This window comes from Triturus cristatus, chromosome 11 (assembly GCF_964204655.1).
Source record: "Triturus cristatus chromosome 11, aTriCri1.1, whole genome shotgun sequence".
Taxonomy (NCBI): domain Eukaryota; kingdom Metazoa; phylum Chordata; class Amphibia; order Caudata; family Salamandridae; genus Triturus; species Triturus cristatus.
Genome location: NC_140594.1, coordinates 794,145,575 through 794,167,940, shown reverse-complemented (window position 1 = coordinate 794,167,940; position 22,366 = coordinate 794,145,575).

Here is a 22,366-nt window from a genome sequence, read left to right as displayed (position 1 = left end):
GGGAGGAGGAGTATTGTGCACTTATAAGTGCACATGTGTGTTTGGCTGGCCATCCTAGGCCGGCCAATCACAAATGATCGGTTATGTTTCTCCAACTCATCTGTGTTACAGAGCTGGGTTGGAGGAAAAGCCAAAGGCTCAATGCACTGTCTGAGCAGCGAACAAGGCCGCCCAGACCATCCTGGCACTGCTCTCATGCTCTAAAAGCAGCATCTGGATTGGGTGTGGAGACTGTACCCTGAGGGTCCATCCCATTTGAGCCCTTCGAGAGGAGCAGTGAGGTGTCCCTTAGTATTTGGCACAAGCTACTGTGCTCTTTTCAAACAGAATGCTCCTCTAATTCCTGTTGTTCAATCAAGTTAAATCTTCTCATGTTGCTTTTCCATTTCAGAAACAGCACTGTGGAAATAAGGGCTGTACACGACAGCAGGAACAATTATAATCAAACATCACTAGTCAATGCTTAAACTGTTCCTACATTGTAACTCATTGTTTCTCTATGTACATTTAAGCAATGAGCATTATTCACAAACTGCATTTTGTAGTACATGTAATAGTACTTCAGTAGTACTACTCACATACTTAAAAATGCATTTCACATACCTATGCGCGGAGACCGTCGCCTCTCCTATCTTTTCTCTGCTCACATAGGTCTGTGTTTTAGTAGTAAACATGGGAGGGACAGGGTTTAGCGGCTGCAAATAGAGAATACTTCCACATAAAAGGGAGGATGTATTGAGGGGGAAGAAAATGTTTATGGAGAAACATGCAAAATAAAAGAATAACAAAATCACCCACACATGAGTAAGCCCATTGCTATTCACAAACTGCACTTCCAAAGTTACTAAAACCAAAAAGATCTCAAAACAGTTGTAAATGTACTCCAGCTCAACTTTGGAGTAAGTCAAGCACCACAAGTGGCAACTCAAAGGTACTACAATCCACTACCATATAAAATAATGGAGGCAGGGACTTAACAATAACACTCCATAGTAAACAATGTTAGAATACATGCAATTATCCACTCTTAAAATCCATATATAAATTATGGTTAATTTGATATTTATACATATATAAACGAAGAGTGGTGACTTAGAGATACTGTTGTCTGGTTAGCTAGCTGAAAATGGGTGTGTAGCGAGGTGTGCTACTTATAATACTTTGAAGGTTGTGTTTACATTGTAAATGAAAGATAGAACTTTAAAATTTAAAAAGTAACTATAACTAAGCATTAACCAGTGGTTTTTTTCATTGAATTTAAATTTAAAAACAAAATGTATTTCAAATCGTAGAGTCCAATGTCTCAGAATGGAGTGTTTTTAAGTGGAGTGTCGTACAGTATAGTGGATAAGAGTGTTATAAAGTCTGTAGTCGTAGAGTGGAGCATTGTAAAGTGGAGTATAGTGGAATGGCATATCATACAGTGTAGCTAAGTGTTTAGTATAGTGTCATGGTGTCTCATATAGCTGAGTGAAATATTGTAGACTTGAGCGGTGAGCTGTACAGTGGACTAGCATGTCGTACCGTAGAGTAGGGAGTGGTAGACTGTGAGAGTGTGATAGAAATTGGTTTCTGGTTGGCAGAGGTATACAACCTGTCCAAGCAAGAACCCCAATCTCAGTCAATGTAAGTCAGATACACACCATAAATTAACCTGTGCTCACCCTCTGGCAGCTTGGCACACAGCAGGCAGGCTTAATGTAAGAGGCAATGTGTGAAGTATTTGTGCAACACTTCAAACAGTAACAGAGTGAAAACACAACAAAAAGACTCCACATCAGTGTAGAAAAAAGCTTATATTTGTATGAACAAAATATCAAAACAACAAAAATCCAGTAAGTATGACCAGAGATATGATTTTTTTAATATTAAACTGTAAAATACTGCTTAAAGCCTTTAAGGCTTAAAACGCCAATCAGGTCTAACTGATTGCGCTAGACTATGGTAAATCCAAAAGTTCAGGCCGACACGATGGAGAGCAGGTTGGATAGAGGGACCAGCCTTGTCCTGCTGAAAAATACCTGAGATGCGTCGTCGACGGAGTCCAGATGCAGTAAGCAAAAGGCAGTGCGTCAGTACCTGAACACAGGTTTGTAGGTGTTGCATCACTGTCGAGCTGGGAAACGCTGAGATGCATCAGTGTTGAGCTGCAGGATGCATGCAACGCGTTGGTGTGAGAATTTGGTGTAGTATAGGATGTCCATTAATTAAAGTGGGCACCTTGCACCAGTCCAAACAACCCTTATGGTGATTTAAGAGGTCAAAGATAACCTTAGAAAGCTATCCAAGTGGGAGCTGTGGAGAGCAGCCTTCAGGCTTAGTCTTGAAGGAATGTTAAGCAGCTTGTTTTACCAGAATGTAACCGTATAGTATTGGTTAAATGAAAGGAGAACCACACAGTAGTTAGAAAAATATGTATTTATTAATATATCACTCTTTAGTACGATAAAGTATCTGCAACACGCAGATAATCACAAAGCACACAATACTTTAGCAAAGAAACAATAGTAAATAGCACTAATACACAGTAGGCTCCAGAGTGAGACCAAACCATATACTAAAGCAGGGGTATAAGAACCACGACTCGAGTTGAGACAGTATCTAGAGTACGTAGAGTCGCTGGGACCCCAAGGTACCACCCAAGGTAAGTAATAGGGACCCCATGGAGGACGGGTGCAGTGTGGTAACACGACTGCGTGCTCTGTACAATTCTATGTGGATGTTGCGGTTGAAGTTTTAAAGTTTAAGGACCCTTCCCAATGGGCTTTGAAGAAACCCTGTGGAAGTTAGGAGGTTGGAGAGCCACCCCACACATGGATACCATAGTACCAGAGTTAATTATCCCAGGGAAGCCGGGTGCATAGGTCTGAAGTGGCCTCAGAAACCGCCGTCTTACCCAATGGAGGACTTTGAGGAAGAGCTGCTGCTAGAAGGAAGAATAGTGTCCGTCAGAATCCTAAGGTGGATTCTTGTTGAAGAGTACCTGAAAGCAGAGGAGACAGAGTCATGGTCACTCAGGAGTGACCAGGGGCTCGGGCGACGAATGCCCACTGATGTCGAGTGCTTCAGGTGCGTTGTGGGGGTTCTTGACTCTGCAGCCACAGGGACCAGGAGACGTCGAGGATGACCAGTAGCTGGATGTGAGCTGTCCCAAAAGGATGTCGCATGCTGAAGGGTCAGTCTCCAGCGGGAGCACCAACAAGCCTGGGGAGCCCAGAAAAAGCACTGTTGACACTCAAGTGGACACACAGGTCAGAAGCACAGGAGTCGCAAAGGGACGTTGAGCAGTTTCACAAAGCAACAGCCAATGGAGCACTCGGTATGAGGACGCCGGAGTTCTTTGTAGAAAATGGTGCCATACGATTGGGCTTCTTGGAACCTAGTGCACTTGTTCTGGAACTTCTAACAAGCATATGCACTTACAAATGAACGTGGTGCACAGTGGTAAAGGTAGTGCAGCACTCACGAGGGATACTGGCCTCAAACTTGGTGAGAGGGTACCTCAGACCTGAATGCACTTGGAATACCACCTCTTCTGTTACTAGAGCCTTCGGAGTCCATAGGAACTCAGGAGCAGCAGACCAGTCAGTCAAGATGTGGTGCCTGCGGTTGCAGGGGAGTGACTCCTTCACTCCAAGGGAGAGATCTTCAGTAGTCCTTCATGCTCCACAAGTCCAGCATGGAGCACAGGCATAGATGATGCTTTGGACTGAGAGGGAGACAAAGTCAGGCTCAAACGAAGTCCAGCATGTCCAGATGGTCGAAGTTCACTGGGTTCTGGTTTAGAATCTTGTCCACGTTGAATCTAGGGTCCTACTGCCAGGTACGCCCTTTTGTACCCGCAGGAGAGGGTTGCACAGATTCAGGGGACCCTCCCAGTTGAGGGTCTGCACAATGGGGAGGTTACTTCCATGTCCTTTGTCCAGTTTTGCAGCAGAGCAGGAGCCAACGGCTACCAGGACTGGTTTGAACTGGACTACGCACAGGGACACCAAATGTGCCCCTCATGCACACTTTCGGTTGCTGGCAAGCGCACCTACCCAGGCCTAATACACTAAATCCTGTCTGGGAGGTGGTCACACCTCCCTTTGACAGGATGCCTATTGTTCTGCCTTCCCTGCTCGAGCTTGGCTCAGCAGCAGGAGGGCAGAAATGTGTCTCTGGTCGGCAGCAACCATTTTGGGCTGCCCGGGACTAGAAGGCTGGTACCGAGAACACCAGGGATCTCACAAAGCTTGTTTCTGAGGGGTGGAATCCTACCTCACACACCGGTTCCCAGTGTGGGGGTATGATTCCACAATGTTTGGTACCAAACACAATAGGTTTACTTTCCGACGTTTTAGAGTTGGTCATCACACTGTTGCAGAATGCCACTCTATATATCGCAAATGGCTGATGCACTGACAACCCCTTAGAATGGACTCCGTAGGCTGCAGGGGTGTTCTGCTGATGCAGTGGCACCCTCTCACTTAGAAGCAAGCACCCTGCCTTCAGAATTGTTAAGGCCTGCTATAGGGGTGACTCTTACGTTTTAAGTGCAATGACCCTTAGATATGGTGGATGTTAGACCTGGCACCATTGGTGTTGGTCTCACTTCCACTTTTTTGCCTTTACCTCCTATGGTCCATTTCCCTACAGGGGATGGACTTTACCGGTGGAACACCGCCCTGGTACAGAACAACCCAATGCTCATGGTCTGTCCAGATTTTTACACCTTAGTGAAGAGAACTCCCAAGAGGGTGGGTAGTTCTCCCCACCTTTTAGCTGGAGTGTACACGTGTTAGACCTGGCTCTATTGGCATGGGTCTTCCTTCTATTTTTTTGCCTTTACCTCCTGCGTTTTGCTGTGTGTTGGACTAAATTTTTGCTGGTCTAGATGCTTTGGGCACTTTGCCAATGCTGTTCAGTGCCAAAGTGCAAGTGCTCACTCTGTAAATTGTTGTTATGGATTAGTGATTCCATGATTGGCTTATTTGATTTACCAGGAAGGAGTTCTGCAGGAGCAGCAGACATGCCTTTCTCTCATTGGTTTGCGGCAGCAGGCTGCAAACCAGGCAGCAGGTGATCAATCCAGGTCACATACGATATACTGGGAGGATGGTCTCCTGTATAGCGAGCCTAAGGTTGCTGAGCCTGGGTCAGCCCGTGTGCTGGTGGTACCCCTGTGCTTCGGAGCCTTCCTACTGGGTCTGGCTCATGATGTGCCTTTGGCAGGGCATTTAGGGCAAGACAAGACCATTGAGAGGTCTGTCATCCACTTTTACTAGCCCCAAATGCACAAGCATTCTGATGCTCACTGTAGGTCTTGCCAGACTTGCCAGGCAAGTGGTAAGAGTGGGATGAAGTGTAAGGCTCCCCTCCAACCTTTCCCTGTGGTCAGCACCCCCTTTGAGAGGGTGGGTATTGACATTTTGGGGCCTCTGGATCCAAAGACAGCCATGGGCAACAGGTTTATCCTGGTCTTGGTGGACCATGCCTCCCGGTACTCGGAAGTCATCCCTCTCCGGACTGATGGGTCGTGCATTGATGGGGATTTTCTCCCATGTGGGGTTCCCCAGAGAGGTGGTGTCCTACCCTGGCACCAACTTCATATCAAAGTATATGAAGTCCCTGTGGCAGGAGTACGGTGTAACCTATAAGTTCACCACTACTTACCACCCCCAAGGTAATGGGCTGCTGGGAAGATTCAACCAGACCCTAAAAGACATGATTATGGGTCTTGGTGAACTCATGAGGCATAAGTGGGATGGCCTCTTACCATGCCAGCTGTTTGCTTACAGAGAGGTGCCCCAGAAGTCCTTAGGGTTCTGTCCCTTTGAGCTGCTGTACGGCCATCCTGTAAGAGGACCTCTGAGTCTGGTGACAGAAGGCTGGAAGAAAGCTCCCAGTAAAAGTCCCCAGGATGTATTTAGCTACATGCTGGCTTTCAGAAACCAGATTAAGCGCTTCAGGCAACTCGCTCCGGTGAACCTGGAAGGCAGCCTTAAGGAATTGAAATGCTGGTATGATCAGAATGCCACTCTGATCGAGTTTCAGCCTGGACAGAAAGTTTAGGTCATGGCCCCAGCAGAGCCTTGTGCACTCCAGGAAAAGTGGACCGGGCCATTTGAGGAGGTGGAGCACAAGAGTGACATCACCTACTTGGACTTACAGTCTCCCAGGAACCCTTTGTGGGTCCTGCATGTGAAATGCCTGAAGCCCCATTTGGAGAGGTCCGAAGTGGCCATGCACCTAGCAACAGATGCTGGGATGGAAGATCAGACGGACCCTCTTCCTGACCTCCGGTCTGCAAAGGAACAAGATGGGTCAGTGGACTGTGTGAACCTCTCTTCCGCCCTGAGCAGCAGAATGACTGCCACCAACTGCTGGGACAGTTTTCTGATCTATTTTCTCTGACCCCCCGGTGTCACTCAGTGGTGCATCCATGATGTGAACACTGGGGACAGTCCTCCATTAAAACATAAGGTTTACAGAGTGACTGACCGGGTCAGAGCCTTGCATCGAAGAGGAGGTCTTCAAGATGCTAGCCCTAGGGGTGATGGAGCCCTCAAAAAGTCCTTGGGCCAGCCCAGGGGTCTTGGTCCCGAAGGCTGCCACACCCGGTGCCACACCAGAACTCCGGTTCTGTGTGGACTACTGAGGGTCAATTCAGTCAACAGGACTGTCGCCCACCCCATCCCTAGAGCTGATGAGCTCATAGATCGGTTGGGGGCTGCCCTGTACCTCAGTACGTTTGACTTAACATCTGGGTACTGGCAGATCGCCTTAACTGATGGGGCAAGAGAGAGGTCAGCATTCTCCACACCAGATGGGCACTACCAATTCTGGGTGATGCCCTTTGGGATGAAGAATGCCCCTGCTACCTTACAGAGGTTGGTCAACCAGGTATTGGTTTGGCTGGACAATTTCAGTGCCGTCTATCTGGATGACATTGCAGTGTTCAGTGCCGCTTGGGAGGAACATCTACACCACCTCTGGGAAGTGTTGAAGGTGCTGTGTAGGGCAGGCCTCACGATCAAGGCAAGCAAGGGCCAGATCAGGCAGGGTTCATTGGTGTATTTGGGACACCAGGTGGGGAGCAGCCAGGTGGCGCCCCTACAGCCCAAGATCAATACAATTCTGGCTAGAGAACCCCCTAAGACCAAGACAGAGGTGAGGCCCTTTTTAGGACTCACAGGGTATTACAGGAGATTTGTCATGGGGTATGACACCATTGTTGCCCCCTTGACCGAGCTGACTTCCTGGAAGCAGCCCAAGAAGAAGAAGAGTTCATTGTGCAGACAGATGCCTCAGAGCATGGTGTGGGGGCTATGCTCTCACAGCTGAATGAAGAGTGCCTAGACCAACCTGTAGCCTTAATTAGTAGGAGGTTACTTCCCTGGGAACAGAGGTGGAGTGCGATTGAGCATGAGGCATTTGCTGTGGTCTGGGCACAGAAGAAGCTGAGGCCATACTTGTTTGGGACTCACTTCCGGGTTCAGACAGATTACAGGCCCCTCAGATGGTTGATGCAAATAAGTGGTGAGAATCCAAAGCTGTTGAGGTGGTCCATTTCCCTACAGGGGATGGACTGTACGGTGGAACACCACACTGGTACAGAACAACCCAATGCCGATGGTCTGTCCAGATTTTTCCACCTTAGTGAAGAGAACTCCCAAGAGGGTGGGTAGTTCTCCCCACATTTCAGCTGGAGGGGACACGTGTTAGACTTGGCTCCATTGGCATGGGTCTTCCTTCTATATTTTTGCCTTTACCTCCTGCATTTTGCTGTGTGTTGGACTCCATTTTTGCTTGTCTAGATGCTTTGGGCACTTTGCCACTGCTGTTCAGTGCCAAAGTGCAAGAGCTCTCTCTGTAAATTGTTGTTATGGATTAATGATTCTATGATTGGCTTATTTGATTTACTTGTCCCGCTTCGCTGTTGGGGCAATTGTCACTTGGAGCCCTGACACACCGGGAGAAGCTGCTCGTTGGAGCCATCGCCGCTGCCAAGGGAGTGAGAGGCCGTGGAACGGACTACGGTTCCCAGGAGGCCGTGCATGCTTGCCTGACTGCCCGCCCCTGAGTCGCGGCCCGCCTCCATGCCACAACCTTTGAAAACTGCTCGCGGAACCCGCTGGCGCGGGTCCCGCTTCGCTGTTGGGGCAATTGTCACTTGGAGCCCTGACACACCGGGAGAAGCTGCTCGTTGGAGCCATCGCCGCTGCCAAGGGAGTGAGAGGCCGTGGAACGGACTACGGTTCCCAGGAGGCCGTGCATGCTTGCCTGACTGCCCGCACCTGAGTCGCGGCCCGCCTCCACGCCACAACCTTTGAAAACTGCTCGCGGAACTCGCTGGCGCGGATCCCGCTTCGCTGTTGGGGCATTTGTCACTTGGAGCCCTGACACACCAGGAGAAGCTGCTCGTTGGATCCATCGCCGCTGCCAAGGGAGTGAGAGGCCGTGGAACGGACTACGGTTCCCAGGAGGCCGTGCATGCTTGCCTTACTGCCCGCACCTGAGTCGCGGCCCGCCTCCACGCCCATTGGCCCTTTTCTCCTATTAATATAACAGGGTGCCGCAGCGCGGGACGCGCCGCGGGACGCCCAGGACGAAGCCCGGACAAAGGGCGGACAGTCTGAGACAGTCCGGGACAGGAGGGGGTAGGAGGGGGCCGCTGACCGGCTTATTGTTCGATATTATCTTTGTTACCTTACTGTGGGTAGTCCTGACTAGTTACCACTGACATCTGGTTTGATTATTAATGCGTTAGGTGGTTGCACGTGTTAATTTATCTGGGATAGGCAGATATACTCAGAGAAAGCTTTTAGTCTGTTGTTTGCAGCGGAGAGATCTGTAGTGAGGTTTTGGTTCCGGTCTTAGCCATTATGTCTAAAGCTAAGCCAGCAGCCACGACCACAACCATGGATAACTATCTGGTCAAGATGGTTGACAAAATCAACCAAGAACGCAGGAAGTCTTTAGGACGGCCGGGGTCACAAAGTACGAGTTCCCCCCCGCTCAATCGTTCGGCCCCTCAGCCTAGTACCAATCAGGATGCTAGTACATCCTTAGATATTACGGACTGTACAATTCACGGAGCACCAACGGTTACTATAAGTTTGGATAGTGGTACCCCAGAGCCCTCTAACGACCCAGAATCTGTCCAAGTTGTTACACCTGATTCACCAACCCCTAGTTTGACGGCCTCTGGACGCCAACGACTATCACGTACATGTAGGAATAACAGTAAAACCACCCATCCCAAGCGAGGAGGGAATCGTCCTGCCAAGAAAAATTACCCCGTACCGCTTAAAAATCAACGAGTTCAACCAGTGCTATTCGATGGAACTAAGGTCACTCTTGATGATGAGCAACTTAATTTGCTAATAAATGTTATAGATGCCAAGTTTGATCTACTAGTTAAACCCCTTCTGACTAAACTTGCTACAATTACTGATGAAGTAGCCAGATTGGGAGGCCTATTGGACTCATTCTTTAAGGCTAACCCTGGAGCCAAAACTAGCGATAACTTTCAGGGGCCCGTTGAGATGCCTTTAACCACATCTAATTCAGTTTCATTGACGGCTGGGAGTAGAAATTCTAACCTTAGTTCTGGGAATGTTCATGGAACTCCATCTGTAGCCTCCAATACACCCCCCCAGCGGCCGGGTTCTACTAAATTACCATCTAATATAGCATCAGGGAAACCAATGGGCCATGACGTAAATATTTACAGCCATGGTAGCCCCAGCCGGATTTGCCACCGACCTCTGCCCCCTTTGTAGCCGTCCTGACTAACGTCCCCCCTGTTAAGGGGCCTGACGGTAACCATGGCTATGGAGAATCCCACTCGTCATTAAAGAATAAGACTGTGGACTGGCTTCACCGACAGTGTGGCTTCCCTGTAGCCTTATCAAGGGATATATTAAGTACCAGGAGAACTAATTGGGTTGGCAAATCACGCAAGACCTGTGAGGGGGATTGCATAGTCATTAATTTTCGTAACCCTCAACTTACTTCTACTGTACTAATCAAAGCCGCATCTCTCCCTGCAAGTGACCAAGGTATCTCTTTGCGGCCCCTTGGGTACTTTTACAGAGACCATGTTACCCAACCTGACGATGAGCGCCATCGGTGTATGCCTAGAGACCAGAATTTGTGTGCCGCCCCCGCTATCCCCACGTTTAATAGATTCCAGCTACTGAGTGGGCTTGACTGTAATGATTGACTGGAATCCCACCCAGTTGTTTCAGGGTTTGAGGACGTTCTCTTGGGAAAGTGTAGTTTTAGTACGGTCCCTGGGGTACCAGTTAGTGAGGAGCCAACCAATATCACTGGTACTGGTGTTAGCCATATTGATTCCGTAGCGGATCTCGAATACGATAGACCAGCTATTAATGGTAGGGATTGGACTGCACCGAATAAGCTCACTCAACCAGCTAACCTTGGCTCGTGTTTTATTGCCTGTTGGAATGTTGCGGGACTATTACATAAGGATGAGTGTTTAGGTTGGTTTGATTTTATTAATCTTTTTAACATAATATGTTTTCAGGAAACCTGGAGTCTGGACCCCATTAATTACAATGGTTTTGTTTCTTATCAATTACCAGCAGTGGCTTCAAATTCGGGAAGAGCCAAGGGTGGCCTTCTGACACTGATTTCAGTTGATGTCCCACTTACTGTAAAGAAACATGTTTTGATTGGGGCCCATTCCCAGATCCTATGGCTTTGTCAGGAGCAGGATAGAAATATCCTTTTAATCAATTTTTATAACAATGTATTTGATAATACTAGGCAACAGGTAGTGTTTGCCTTGGAGTCTGCTTTGGCAAATATTGTAACGGGAAATGATATCGCTTTTGATTTTATTTGGTTGGGGGATTTTAATACTTCTGCTTGCCCATCTTCTGCTCATAGGGTCTGTGGCTTCGTAAATTGTCGGGGGGAGGGAGTCTCCCATTTCCCTCATAACCCATATGGTGACTCATTAAACAAAATCCTGATGACATATGACATGGAGATCTTGGGAAATGGGAGGGGTGCCTCCGGTGAAACCCTCCCTACTTTTACGGGTAGAAATGCTAGTACTGTTATCGACTTCATCTGCATCTCTTCTAGTCTTAACCCATGGTGTACAGCCCCTTCGGTAGTTGATAACTTAATCAGTGATCATAACTGCCTGACCATGGAGACGGTGCTCTGGAAGGCCAAACAAGGCCCCAAACCATGTATAGTTGATAACATTGAACCACATCGACCCAATGGAATTAGAATCAGGTGGAAGGGGGATAAGGCAGACCTGCTGTCCAACTCCATTATTACCAATTGTGTAAATGAAATTGTTGCTATCCTAGTGAGCAAAGAGCTGACAGACGTAATCTTGTATAAGTTTATTAACATTAATCTTAGCATAGAAGCTAAACTCACCAAGCAACTTAAGGGCAACCTAAGCCGGCAAAGGGGGTGGTTCGACCATGCCAGTACCGCCGCCCTTAGGAGCCTTAAAGAGGCACTGGCAGCCAAACAAAGGGACACACCCTTGATCAGGCAGCTTAGGGCTACTTACCGGGCTGCGGTTTCCGAAAGAAAGGCCGAACTAAGGCAAGAGGCATGGGACAAGTTAGACCAGGCCGCCGAAACCTCTGATTCTTCTTTATTTTGGGCAACAGTCAACTGCCCTTTCCTAAAGAACGAGGAGACACCTGTACTGTCGGCTAACGTTAGCGCGGAAAGTTGGGTCTCTCACTTTTCCTTGATCTTTGACTCAGCTAAACCCTTGGACGTAGGAGGAGGAGACTGGCCATCCATTCCCTTAGACATCTCCCCTACTGAGGTCCAGAATTGTATCATCGCTAGCAAAGGAGGGAAGGCTCAGGGGCCAGATGGGGTGCCGGTCGACGTCTATAAAAAAGAACCAGAGATCTGGGGCCCGCTACTGACTAAAGTATTTAATGCAGCTGTTTGCTACGGTGCCCCACCTACTTGGAAGGAATCTATCATAATTTATATCTAAAAAAAGGGGGAGAAGAGGGATGCTAAGAACTACCGCCCAATCTCCCTCTTAGATTCCTCCGTGAAAATTATGAGTCAGGTACTTCTTGTTAGATTAGAAGAATGGGCCGAATCAAATAACATCTTGGCTAATTCCCAATATGGTTTTAGGAAGGGTCGAGGCACAGTAGAACAGTGTCTCAACCTAGAACTACTTATAGGGAAATATACCATGGCCAAGAAAGGTACCCTTTTCCTCTGCTTTGCAGATTTAGGTAGTGCCTTCGATATGGTCAATCACAAGATCCTATGGGAGAAACTACTTGAAATGGGGGCACCGGAGGGTATTGTTTACTTCCTGGCTAGACTTTATGCCAATCTTAGCTCTAGCGTCCGATATGGCCCAGGGGGGGAATGTACCCCAAAGTTTACTGTTAGGCGCGGAATTAGACAGGGGTGTGTGCTCGCCCCCCTGCTTTTCACACTCTTTATCAATGAGGTTGATTCTGTTCTAAAGACCGTTGTGGCAGACGCACCAAAAATACTTGACTTTCACGTCCCAGTCCTACTTTACGCGGACGATGCCGTCCTTCTTTCCAGGACCCCTGTCGGCTTACAACGCCTAATGGACGGGTTTTCCCTGTTCATTAGGGAAAGGAAGCTGGCGATTAATAAATCAAAAACATTTGTTATGGAATGTGGTAAGGGTCGTAAAAAACCGCATCCCTTTTTTATCGAAGGGCATAGGGTCCAGACGGTAGACACCTTTAACTATCTAGGTATCACTTTCTCCAAGACAGGTAGCTGGTCCAGCGAAGTCACCCATGTTAGGGCCAGAATAGCGAAATGTGCCCACGGGGTGTTTACGTTCGCTTCCAAAATTGGGGATAGGCGCCTTGGAGATATGTTGAAAATTTACCAGATGAGGTGTCTCTCAATTGCCCTTTATGGCGCAGGTGTCTGGGGGTATGTATTGACGGGGAGTTTACAAGTGGAGGAAAACCTGTTCCTAAAAAGATTACTTTGCTTGCCCATCTCAGCATCAACGGATTTGGTGCACAGGGAATTCGGAATCCATTATCTTTCGGATTCTGTTGCCCTTAGACCTCTTCAGCTGTGGCGTGTTATTTGGGTTAAGGAAGAGACCTCCTTGAATAGAGCCATTATCAAGGATTGTTTCTCCCTTGACAATCATCTAAAGATCCCTTGGGTTAATTTTGTCATGAGTAGCTATAAGGAAATTTATGGTCTTAACTTATTTGAGGATAGTTATGCTGCCAATAGTTTGACCAAAAGTGAACTAAAATCTGTTTTTATGCTCCAAAAGTATGAGCGACGTATGAGGGCAAGTAGTAACTTAACCACCTGTATGCTCTATGGCAGCTGTTGTGACCTGATAGGTTATCAACCGTACTTGAGCTTTGTAACTAGGCCCTCCCACAGGTTCGTTCTAACCAGACTGCGTTTTGGGATTGTCCACCATCTGGTGGCGTTCCCAAATATCAAAAAAAACCCGATCGGCCCTTGCCCCTGTGACAGCACCACAGCTCAAAGCACTATGCACTTTTTACTGTTCTGTCCACTCTACGGCAATTTCCGCACTGCTTTTTTAAAACCTGTTTTTAAGAAATTTGGAGTTAGGACTGTTAAAGATGCTATGAAATTGTTATTTAACCCCCCACCTGATGTTTGCTTTTTTACTGCTACATTTCTCCTCCAAGCTATCAAGGCAAGGCCTAGCATTATTTTTTAATTGTCACCCTGCTGTATTTTTAACCACTTGTCTGTTCAAGTAGCATAGATGATGTTTTTTATGGCTTATTTTTTTGTTTTTGTATTCAAATGATGTTTTACAATGTAATGGTGTGCTTTTATGGACTTTTTGCCAAGCTCCGAATAAAGCTTTATGAAATGAAATGATTTACTTGTCAGACCCTTGTACCGTGCACTATGTGTGCCGAGGGCCTGTAAATCAAATGCTGCTGGTGGGCTTGCACTGATTGTGCCACCCACAGAAGCAGCTTGTAAAATGTGACTCTGGCCTGTCATTGCAGAGCCTGTGTGCAGTGTGGGACTGCCATGTCGACTTGGCAAGTGCATACACTTGCCAGTCACTAAACCTTTTGTGTCACTCATAACAGTTTGTGTACCATGGAACCTAAAGCTCTTGTTTATACCCTGAGCCGTACAATCTTTGGCATGTATCGCCATTGGGTACATGGGATCTTGCTGTTTCAATGATCTATAATGTTCTGATACACGTTCCTTTATTGTCCTAATGGTACTACCCACATAGAACATGTCAGATTTACAGACGTAGGCAGCATATTTCATATTACAATCCATGTGTGTTTTGATCTCGTATTCTCTCAGGTCATTATACTTGAATTTGGTAATACCATTAATGGTCCTTTACACATACTACAGTGCCCACATTTATTTGTGCTGTTTGCTCTCGTGTGTAGCCATGTCTTCTTTGTTCGTGGTATAGGGTAGCTTAGGCTTATCATGTGTCAAATGGTCTTACCCATCCGATGTGTGATACTTGGTCGATTCTGAATATGAGATTGTAAAGACTTGTCCACCCACAGTAAGAAACAATGTTTCTTAAGTATATTATAAATTCTGTGGGAATGTAAATGATAGTTAGTAATCAGTCAAACAAGTTTCTTAATATCCATGGTATTGAACCTCTTATCTTTAAGTGTGTCTGTTCGTCTGAGATGTCGTGCCCTCTAAGCCTGGGCGTTGAACTATGCTCCGCTCGCGGACCTTGCAAAGTTTAGGTAACTTCGCGATTCGCGTAGAGCGCGAAGTTGCAGATTGCTACGCAATCTACCGCTTAGCATAGTAGTTTTGCTTCCTCGCGCGCTCAATATTCATTCTCGCGCGCGCGGTAATGTCTTACCGTGATTCTGCATTAGCCAACTCGCTTTTCTGTCCGTTCGCGTGCGCCACGAGATTTGTAATATGGCCGCCCGAGCCTGCGAGAGTGTGCGAACGTGAACACATCATTCGGGCATGCGAGCTGACTTCCGGCGGCTGTCTTGGTAAGATCGCGATCCCGAACATGCAAAAACTACAATCTGGCGAAGAATATCTCTTGAGCTTCATAAAACCTTCTCTAAAATGATCATTTTGCTCAGAAAAACTCCTCAGATTGTGATTTTGCTGTAGTCTTTTCTGTACGGAGTCCTTTAATTTTTGTTACTCTTTTTTTCAAGAGGAAGGAAGTGCCCCTGAGTCTCCAACTTCCTGTTCCTGTCCAGCAGGCTCCTCCCACTGCTTTGTCCATGTGCTGTTCACTTTCATTTGGATTTAGAGCTGGAAGGATCACTTTTTGTGTCTGTCTGCTGCATCATTCCATTGGATTGGATTTATTGGAGGACTTTTTGATTTGAGATTTAATTTACTACAAGTAAGTTGGAGAACTGGTGTGTTTGTTTCATTGGGGCTTGTTTATACCGACATTTTTCTGGGATTTTCATTGTTTAAAAAAATATATTGTTGTGGGTGGCCTGTACTTTCAATAGGGGCCTAGTTGTTTTTCTTTGCAATTTCAGCCAGTAGGGTACCCATGGGTCCATGTTTCTGTGGTGTCTGTTGAATTTAAACATCATGTAGGGCATGGATGGCATAGGAAAATGCTAAATGTGGCTGTGGTGTATTTCACTGTTTGTGTGTGTGTGTGTGTGTGTGTGTGTGTGTGTGAAATACCTTTGTTGGATGTGTGTGCTTGATGTGTAACTTCTTTCCAATCCTTTCGTAGCCCTGTTGATTTACATTTTTGTATTAAAGCTGTGTTGTTTAGCAGGCCTCCTTTGTCCGGTCATATATAGGCCTGCTTCAGTTCATTGTTTTCCATGGCCTATTGTGACTGTGAGTGGCCATGTGGCTTGTGGCAATTTTGTGGTGGTAGTAGATGCTCCGTTTGTCATACCTCTGTTAGTCGTGGTAAGCTTGGTACTAACTATGGTACCGGAGGCCAAATGACCCGTCTGAAAAAACACCACGCAATCCAGTGGGAGGAGCACCTTCGTCGCAAAAAAACTGGAACCATTGCTTTTGGGGATAAACGAGTAGAAAGTCCACTCACGGTGGAACAGGAAGAAGAAGAAGAGGGAGACATTCTCTGTGGTTCTGGTACACAGAGTAGCCCTGTCCCCAGCACTGCAGTGGTAACGCCCACATCCTCAGCAACATCTCAGTGGCACAAGAGTAAGAGTCAGCCTGAGACACCAAGGAGTACTGCTTTTAAAAAAAGTGCGACGTTGAGCACAGGAAGGAATACCACGCAGCCTACCATTCTTAGCATGTTTACTAGGCCGGAGGGGCAGTACGAACGCAACCACCCAATAGCACGTTTGTACAATGCGAAGCTGGCTAAAATGTTAGCACTGGACCTTCTCCCTTTTTCTTTTGTTGAAGGGGTGGGTTTTCTTGAATTTGTGACCACCATCTGCCCAAAATGGAAGGTTCCCAGCCGCTACTATTTCGCAAGAGTTGCTGTTCCAGCACTACATCACGACGTGCTGGAATTGCTTGGAAAAGCCTTAAAACAGAGTGCTGTTCAGAGTATCCACCTGACAACAGACAAGTGGACCAGTTGCCAAGCCACTGATTACATGTGCATCACTGCACACTGGGTCTCTTCTTCGGGTAATGTTAAAGATAAGATATCTGAAGGTGTTGTTGACACCGCTGAGATTTTTAAAGACACTCGAAAACATGCAACTGTAGCCATGTTTGCTATGGAGAAATCTCATACTGCTGCAAACATTTTGGATGAGTTTAACAGCAAGGTGTTTGAGTGGCTGCGACCAAGAGGGCTTAACATTGGTTTTGTTGCCACGGACAATGGCAGTAATGTAGTTATGGCCATGAAAGATGGTGGCTATTTCAGGGTCCCGTGTTTGGCACACTGCATTAACATTGTTGTTCAAGACTTTCTGAAAAATTAAAGCAAAGTCAGCAACTTACTGACCACCTGCAGAAGAATATGCACACATTTCAACCATTCTTTTTAAAGCCCGGAAGCAGCTGAGGGTCATTCAACGTGAGCATAAAATGCCAGTCAAAGCACTCATCCAGGAGGTGACAACACGTTGGAATTCAACTTATTACATGTTTGAGCGTCTGTTTGAGCAGTACATACCACTCAATGCTTATGTCATGAAAAGGTCAGGAGATCCTACTGTGAAAGGCATGACCATTGAGATGGCCCAATGGGACATCGTTAAATGCCTGACAGAGATGCTACTTCCTTTTGAGGTCTTCACACGTGAAGTCAGCAGGGAGGACTGTACTATGGGCCAAGCTATCCCATTGTTGTACATGCTGGAGCAAGAGCTGAAGGAGGTGTCAGAAATGTACGCAGGTGTGGATGACAAAGTAGACGCATATTATTTGGCAGACACCTTAGCCGCTCGCTTATGTGACAATACAAGGATTCAAAATAACTTTGTGTCACATCGACATTACATTACTGCCTCAATTTTGGATCCACGTTACAAATTATTTCTGAGCAGTAATGAAGTAATTCCTTTTTCAGAAGTGGATGTTGCCAAGTACAAAACTTTGATAGCTGAGGAAGCCACTGACTTTGAAAACGAACGGATCTTAATTAGAGGCCTGCCACCCCAGGCCAGAAAAAGTACTACAGGGCACCCAGAGTCAAGTTTTAATTCAGAGGCCGAGAGCAGTGCGTTTGCCTCCCAGCAGTCAACAACACTGCCAGCAATAACATCAACAACAGCACCAACAGGATCATCAGCCACATTTAAAAAAACAGCAGGTGATTGGTTTCTACAGAAAGGGTTTTGTACGTCCATTACTGATGCGAAGGCAAAAGAGGCCAAGCAAATCGGAGCACCCCTGAACATTGAGCGGATGATTCAGGCCTATCTAGATGACACAACAGAGATCTTCATGGGGCAAAGCCCATTGGTGTATTGGTATGGCAAAAGAAGCCAATGGCCAGTCCTCAGCAGGCGGGCGATAAAGTATGTGGCTTGCCCTGTCGCAAGTGTCTCTTCAGAGCGTGTTTTCAGTGCTGCTGGTGCCATTGTTACTGTGAAAAGGACCAGTCTCTCGCCCAAAAGCGTGGAGAGGTTAACTATGATCAAAATGAATCAGCACTTTATACCACCGGAGTACAAAATACGTGAATAACTGCAGGAAGAGGAGAGCGACTTCGATGACATAAGTAGTGGGTTCTTATATGACGTTTTTTCTGTCCGAACCACCAGAGTTTGAGGACAAGCTCCTCTTCCCTGACAACTGGGCTTTCAAATTGTTCTTCCTTCCTTTATTTGTGTGTGTATCTGTTTTTCTGGTTCAAATCTAATCACAACAAATCCATCAACAGTCTCCTCTTTTTATTTCCCTATTGGAGTTGCACGTCTGTGCAGAACTGTGCACTCCACTCCTCAGAGTCCTGCTCCATGTTCCTTACTCTCCCTAAATACATTTCAAGCAAGCCAGACATTGGATGGAGATGGAGAATAGTACAATTGATGTTGCCTCTAACAGTCCCTCCATAAGAAGTGAAACGTGACTACAGCTATATTCCGTTTTGTTTCCAAGCCGTAAGAAACTCATCACTGACTGTCAGAAGGCTAGGCAGGCATCTGATCTGACAGCCAAAGAGAACAGCAAGACAGGTAATGAGTGAATATTTTGATTGATGGCATGCATTGCATTGGATGCTTGCTGACTATGAGTGAATGTGCATGAAGTCGAACTATACTAGTTTATCTCTAAAGTAAAAGTGACTCAGGTGACAGGCAATGTTTCCTTGTTGTTTAATAACCACATTGTACTCCTACCACTGCAGGTGCCGGCCAATATCCGTTGCAATTTTGTAATATGGAATATATTATAAACTTAATCAGTCACTACAGACTGAGTTGGTGTTGGAGAACACGTACCACACGGTCATGATGCTGAGCATACTATCTTTGCACACAGTCAGTCAGTTGGATCAGAGATAATTGATGGAATAACTGCGTTTCATGGACTGCCTTAAAAGGTAAACAGTTTCAACAAGAACCACAGCAGACCTAGGCCACATGTCCATGTAGTGGTGTGGACTGGAGTAGAGTGTAGTGGAATGAGGGACAGTGGCGCATTGATTTAGTCACTTAATTTGGAAAATGCTAGGTTGCTGCAGTGCATATGCCTTTTGTCAGGCTCGGTCAAAATTTAAGGTAAATGGGGGTAGGGTGCCTGGCCTGTGCCGTGGTTGGCCTGGTCTGTGGCTGTGCTGGCTCCTGTCCCGTTGTTGTTGTAGCTTAATGCTGTAGAGTAGACACTATGTATCCTATCCAAGCCGCCTCAGTCTGAACGTTTTCTCTCAAGAGTCTTGTCTTCTCTTCTTGCACTCCACTGTAATTGTGTTTATTTTTTTTAATTCAGTTATTTTTCAATACCCCTTTTGTTTTTCCATCTACACTTACAGGCCTTTAACCTGTGCTATAGTGGGAGAAAAAACTCACACTTACCTTAACAATCCGCATCAGGCAGGCAGTGGTACCCAAGATTGATGTGCAGAGTGTCCATGGAAGGGAGGACCAAGATGAATGACGAGAATGATGCAACTTCACAATTGCACCAGGATAATACAGTAACTTTAGTATCATTCATCATTCGTCTTTTAATTTATTTGATTCCTTTTTTCTCTTCAATCATTACGACTGCGTGTTGTGGTTTGTTTGGTAATTGATCCGTACAACAATTTTTTCATTTTCTTTGCTAGCTTTAAAAATAAATGTAAGCCCGGTACAGCATGTAATTTGGTTCGGTCCGAGGGCGGCAGACAGGCAAGGCAAATTTCATATTAACAATTTCTGCCCTGTACTGTCTAATTGTGTAGTAGTAGTTAGTAAGTACAACTCATTATCATTAACCGTCAATTTCTCTTCATCAGCATGCATGCATTTCCTTTTTCTCACTTTATAGATTTCTTTGATAATGGATCATGCTCGTCTTACAAGATTGTGTTTTACTTTTGTTGTGTCCATACATACTGTCTGTTTTTCTTTGTCAAACCTTTCCCAAAACCCCCCTTCCCATCCATTCATCAATCCCTAACCCTCTTCCCCCGGGCTGTGTGATTTATATTTAGTTGTGATATGACTACATTAAATGTACACCAACAATTGATCACACGCTTGCTGGGGCAGATGTGGTGAAAGCAACACTAATTGAATTTCAACTAAGGCAGGGCAAGGATCTTCTTCTGCTTGCCCACCCATTCTGTACTTTACTTTGTTCTACTACTCCTCCCACAGTCTGTCTCAGTCAAGTGACTTTCTCTTTCTTTTTTCAAATGCTATTGCCAGTGTCTACTACTACCACCACAATAATGGCATCTTCTTCTCCCTTCATTTGGGAAACCAACCATGCAGCCATCAGTGTGCCGAACTTCATCATCATCAATCACAGGTAAGATACGTTTGGTGGGAGGTATAATGAACTAAGAGAAGAGAGACTGACAGTACTAGTGTGCCAATTTAAAATAACTCAGTGAGGGGTACCACATCTATCTGTTTGTGTGTGTTACAAAATCGGCAGATCTTTTAAATCAAACACTGGCTGCGGGCATGCAGCAGCAAGGAAACAAAGTAACAAACCATGTGACTTAAATCGAATTCGGAAAACAGTAACCCACCACAAAACATTAACATCGTATGTTTAAGTAAATAATATAAAATGTAATTTACCCTAACAAAAATAAACTATCCCACTCTGACCTAACCCACCCCCCTCCCTAACCCCAACCAATGTCCAAAACGAAAGTGAAAGTCCCAAATGTCCATAAGCGAAACCCCAATGCCCAAAACACACCCACCAACAAAAGGAATTAAAAAAGGGGCAAATGACAAGGTCCTATGGTCGGCGGGACTTCAGGTGTTTATCGACCAGGATTTTTACACGCTCCTCTAGGTGCTCCTCCAAGCGGGCCATCCAGCGGAGCAGCTGGCGGCAAAATGCCCTGCAGTTACATGCAGGGTGGGGGGCAGCAGTGGTAGAGATCGAGGCACGGCGACGCGTGGCTGCCAGACCACGGCGCCATAAAACTGGAGGCAGGGCCTGACTGGGGCCCGGGACATTGGAGGAGGCTGCAACTGCAGCTGCCTCCTCCTCCTCCTCCTCCTCCGCCTGAGCCAACAGCCGGCGATATTCATCGGAAATGGCCTCCAGTTTTCGGCGCTGGGCCCTGGCTGCCAACTCCTTCCTCGTTGGTTTAGGTGTGGAAGGTGTATCTATATCAAGAAAGAAAAAGAACATGTTGTAACCAATACTCTTAGCAAAACAGAAACACTGAATTCATTCAACACATAGTGTCACAGTATCACTAGCAAGCACAGTACATAACATTTGTGATTTGGTGGTAAGTATCTATACTCCTACTTCCTCGGACTCTAACATTTGTGGGAGTGTCCGACATTATACTTGTACTATGTACTCCGGTACACACAAGTCGTGTTGTTCTTATCTCTAGTTTAGCGCAATTACATAACCTTGTTGTAGCCGGCATGCCAGCTCAGTCAGCTAAGCTTGCACCCAAGAGAAACAGACATGAGTCACATGATGCAGACTCACGTCAGTTTTATTTACTACTACTGTCTGCAGGTGGGGAAGCTCATATTTTTGTATTACGGCCGGTGGCACTGGCCATACTCTGTCTGTTACATGAGGGCAAATGATCAATTTCACTTTCACCCTGCCCTGGGTACTACAAAAAGGCTGATTATTTATTGGATCCAATGATCATTGCTTATATTATAGATGGTAATACGACATCAGGTCAGTAGCGGTCAGTGGTGGGAGTGCTGCCGGGCGGTGACATGGGAAGGTGCAGGGTGGGGGTAGTAAACTATGGATTACGGACAATCACAGGTAATTAAACAATACATATAAATAAATAAAACAAATGTTGTTGCACTCACTGCATCGCATTTGGCGGTGCAGTGCGCACAATGAAAATCATTTTATTTATTTTTATGTTTACTTACCTGTATTTGCCGGTAATACATAGTTTACTTGCCACCCACCCTGCCCCTCCCCATGTCACCGCCCGCCAGCACTCCCACCACCGACCGCTACTGCATAGGGTACTTTGCTTTTATTGATTGTGTAACCAACAGATAGGCCACCCTTTGCAGGCTGGCTGACCCAATCGAAAATACATTAACATAGGGAGGGAGTGGTCCTCAGAGTTGGAGGAAGGCGGTTCGGCTTGATAATATATATCTATGTATATATAGATATATATTATCTGCTGGCGGTCGCCAGTAGATAGTTATAGTTAGGACCGAGTTCCCATTGAAAATCTGAAAATTCTATTTTGAATAACTTTATCGCCGGTTGACTTATCTTCGTGAAATTT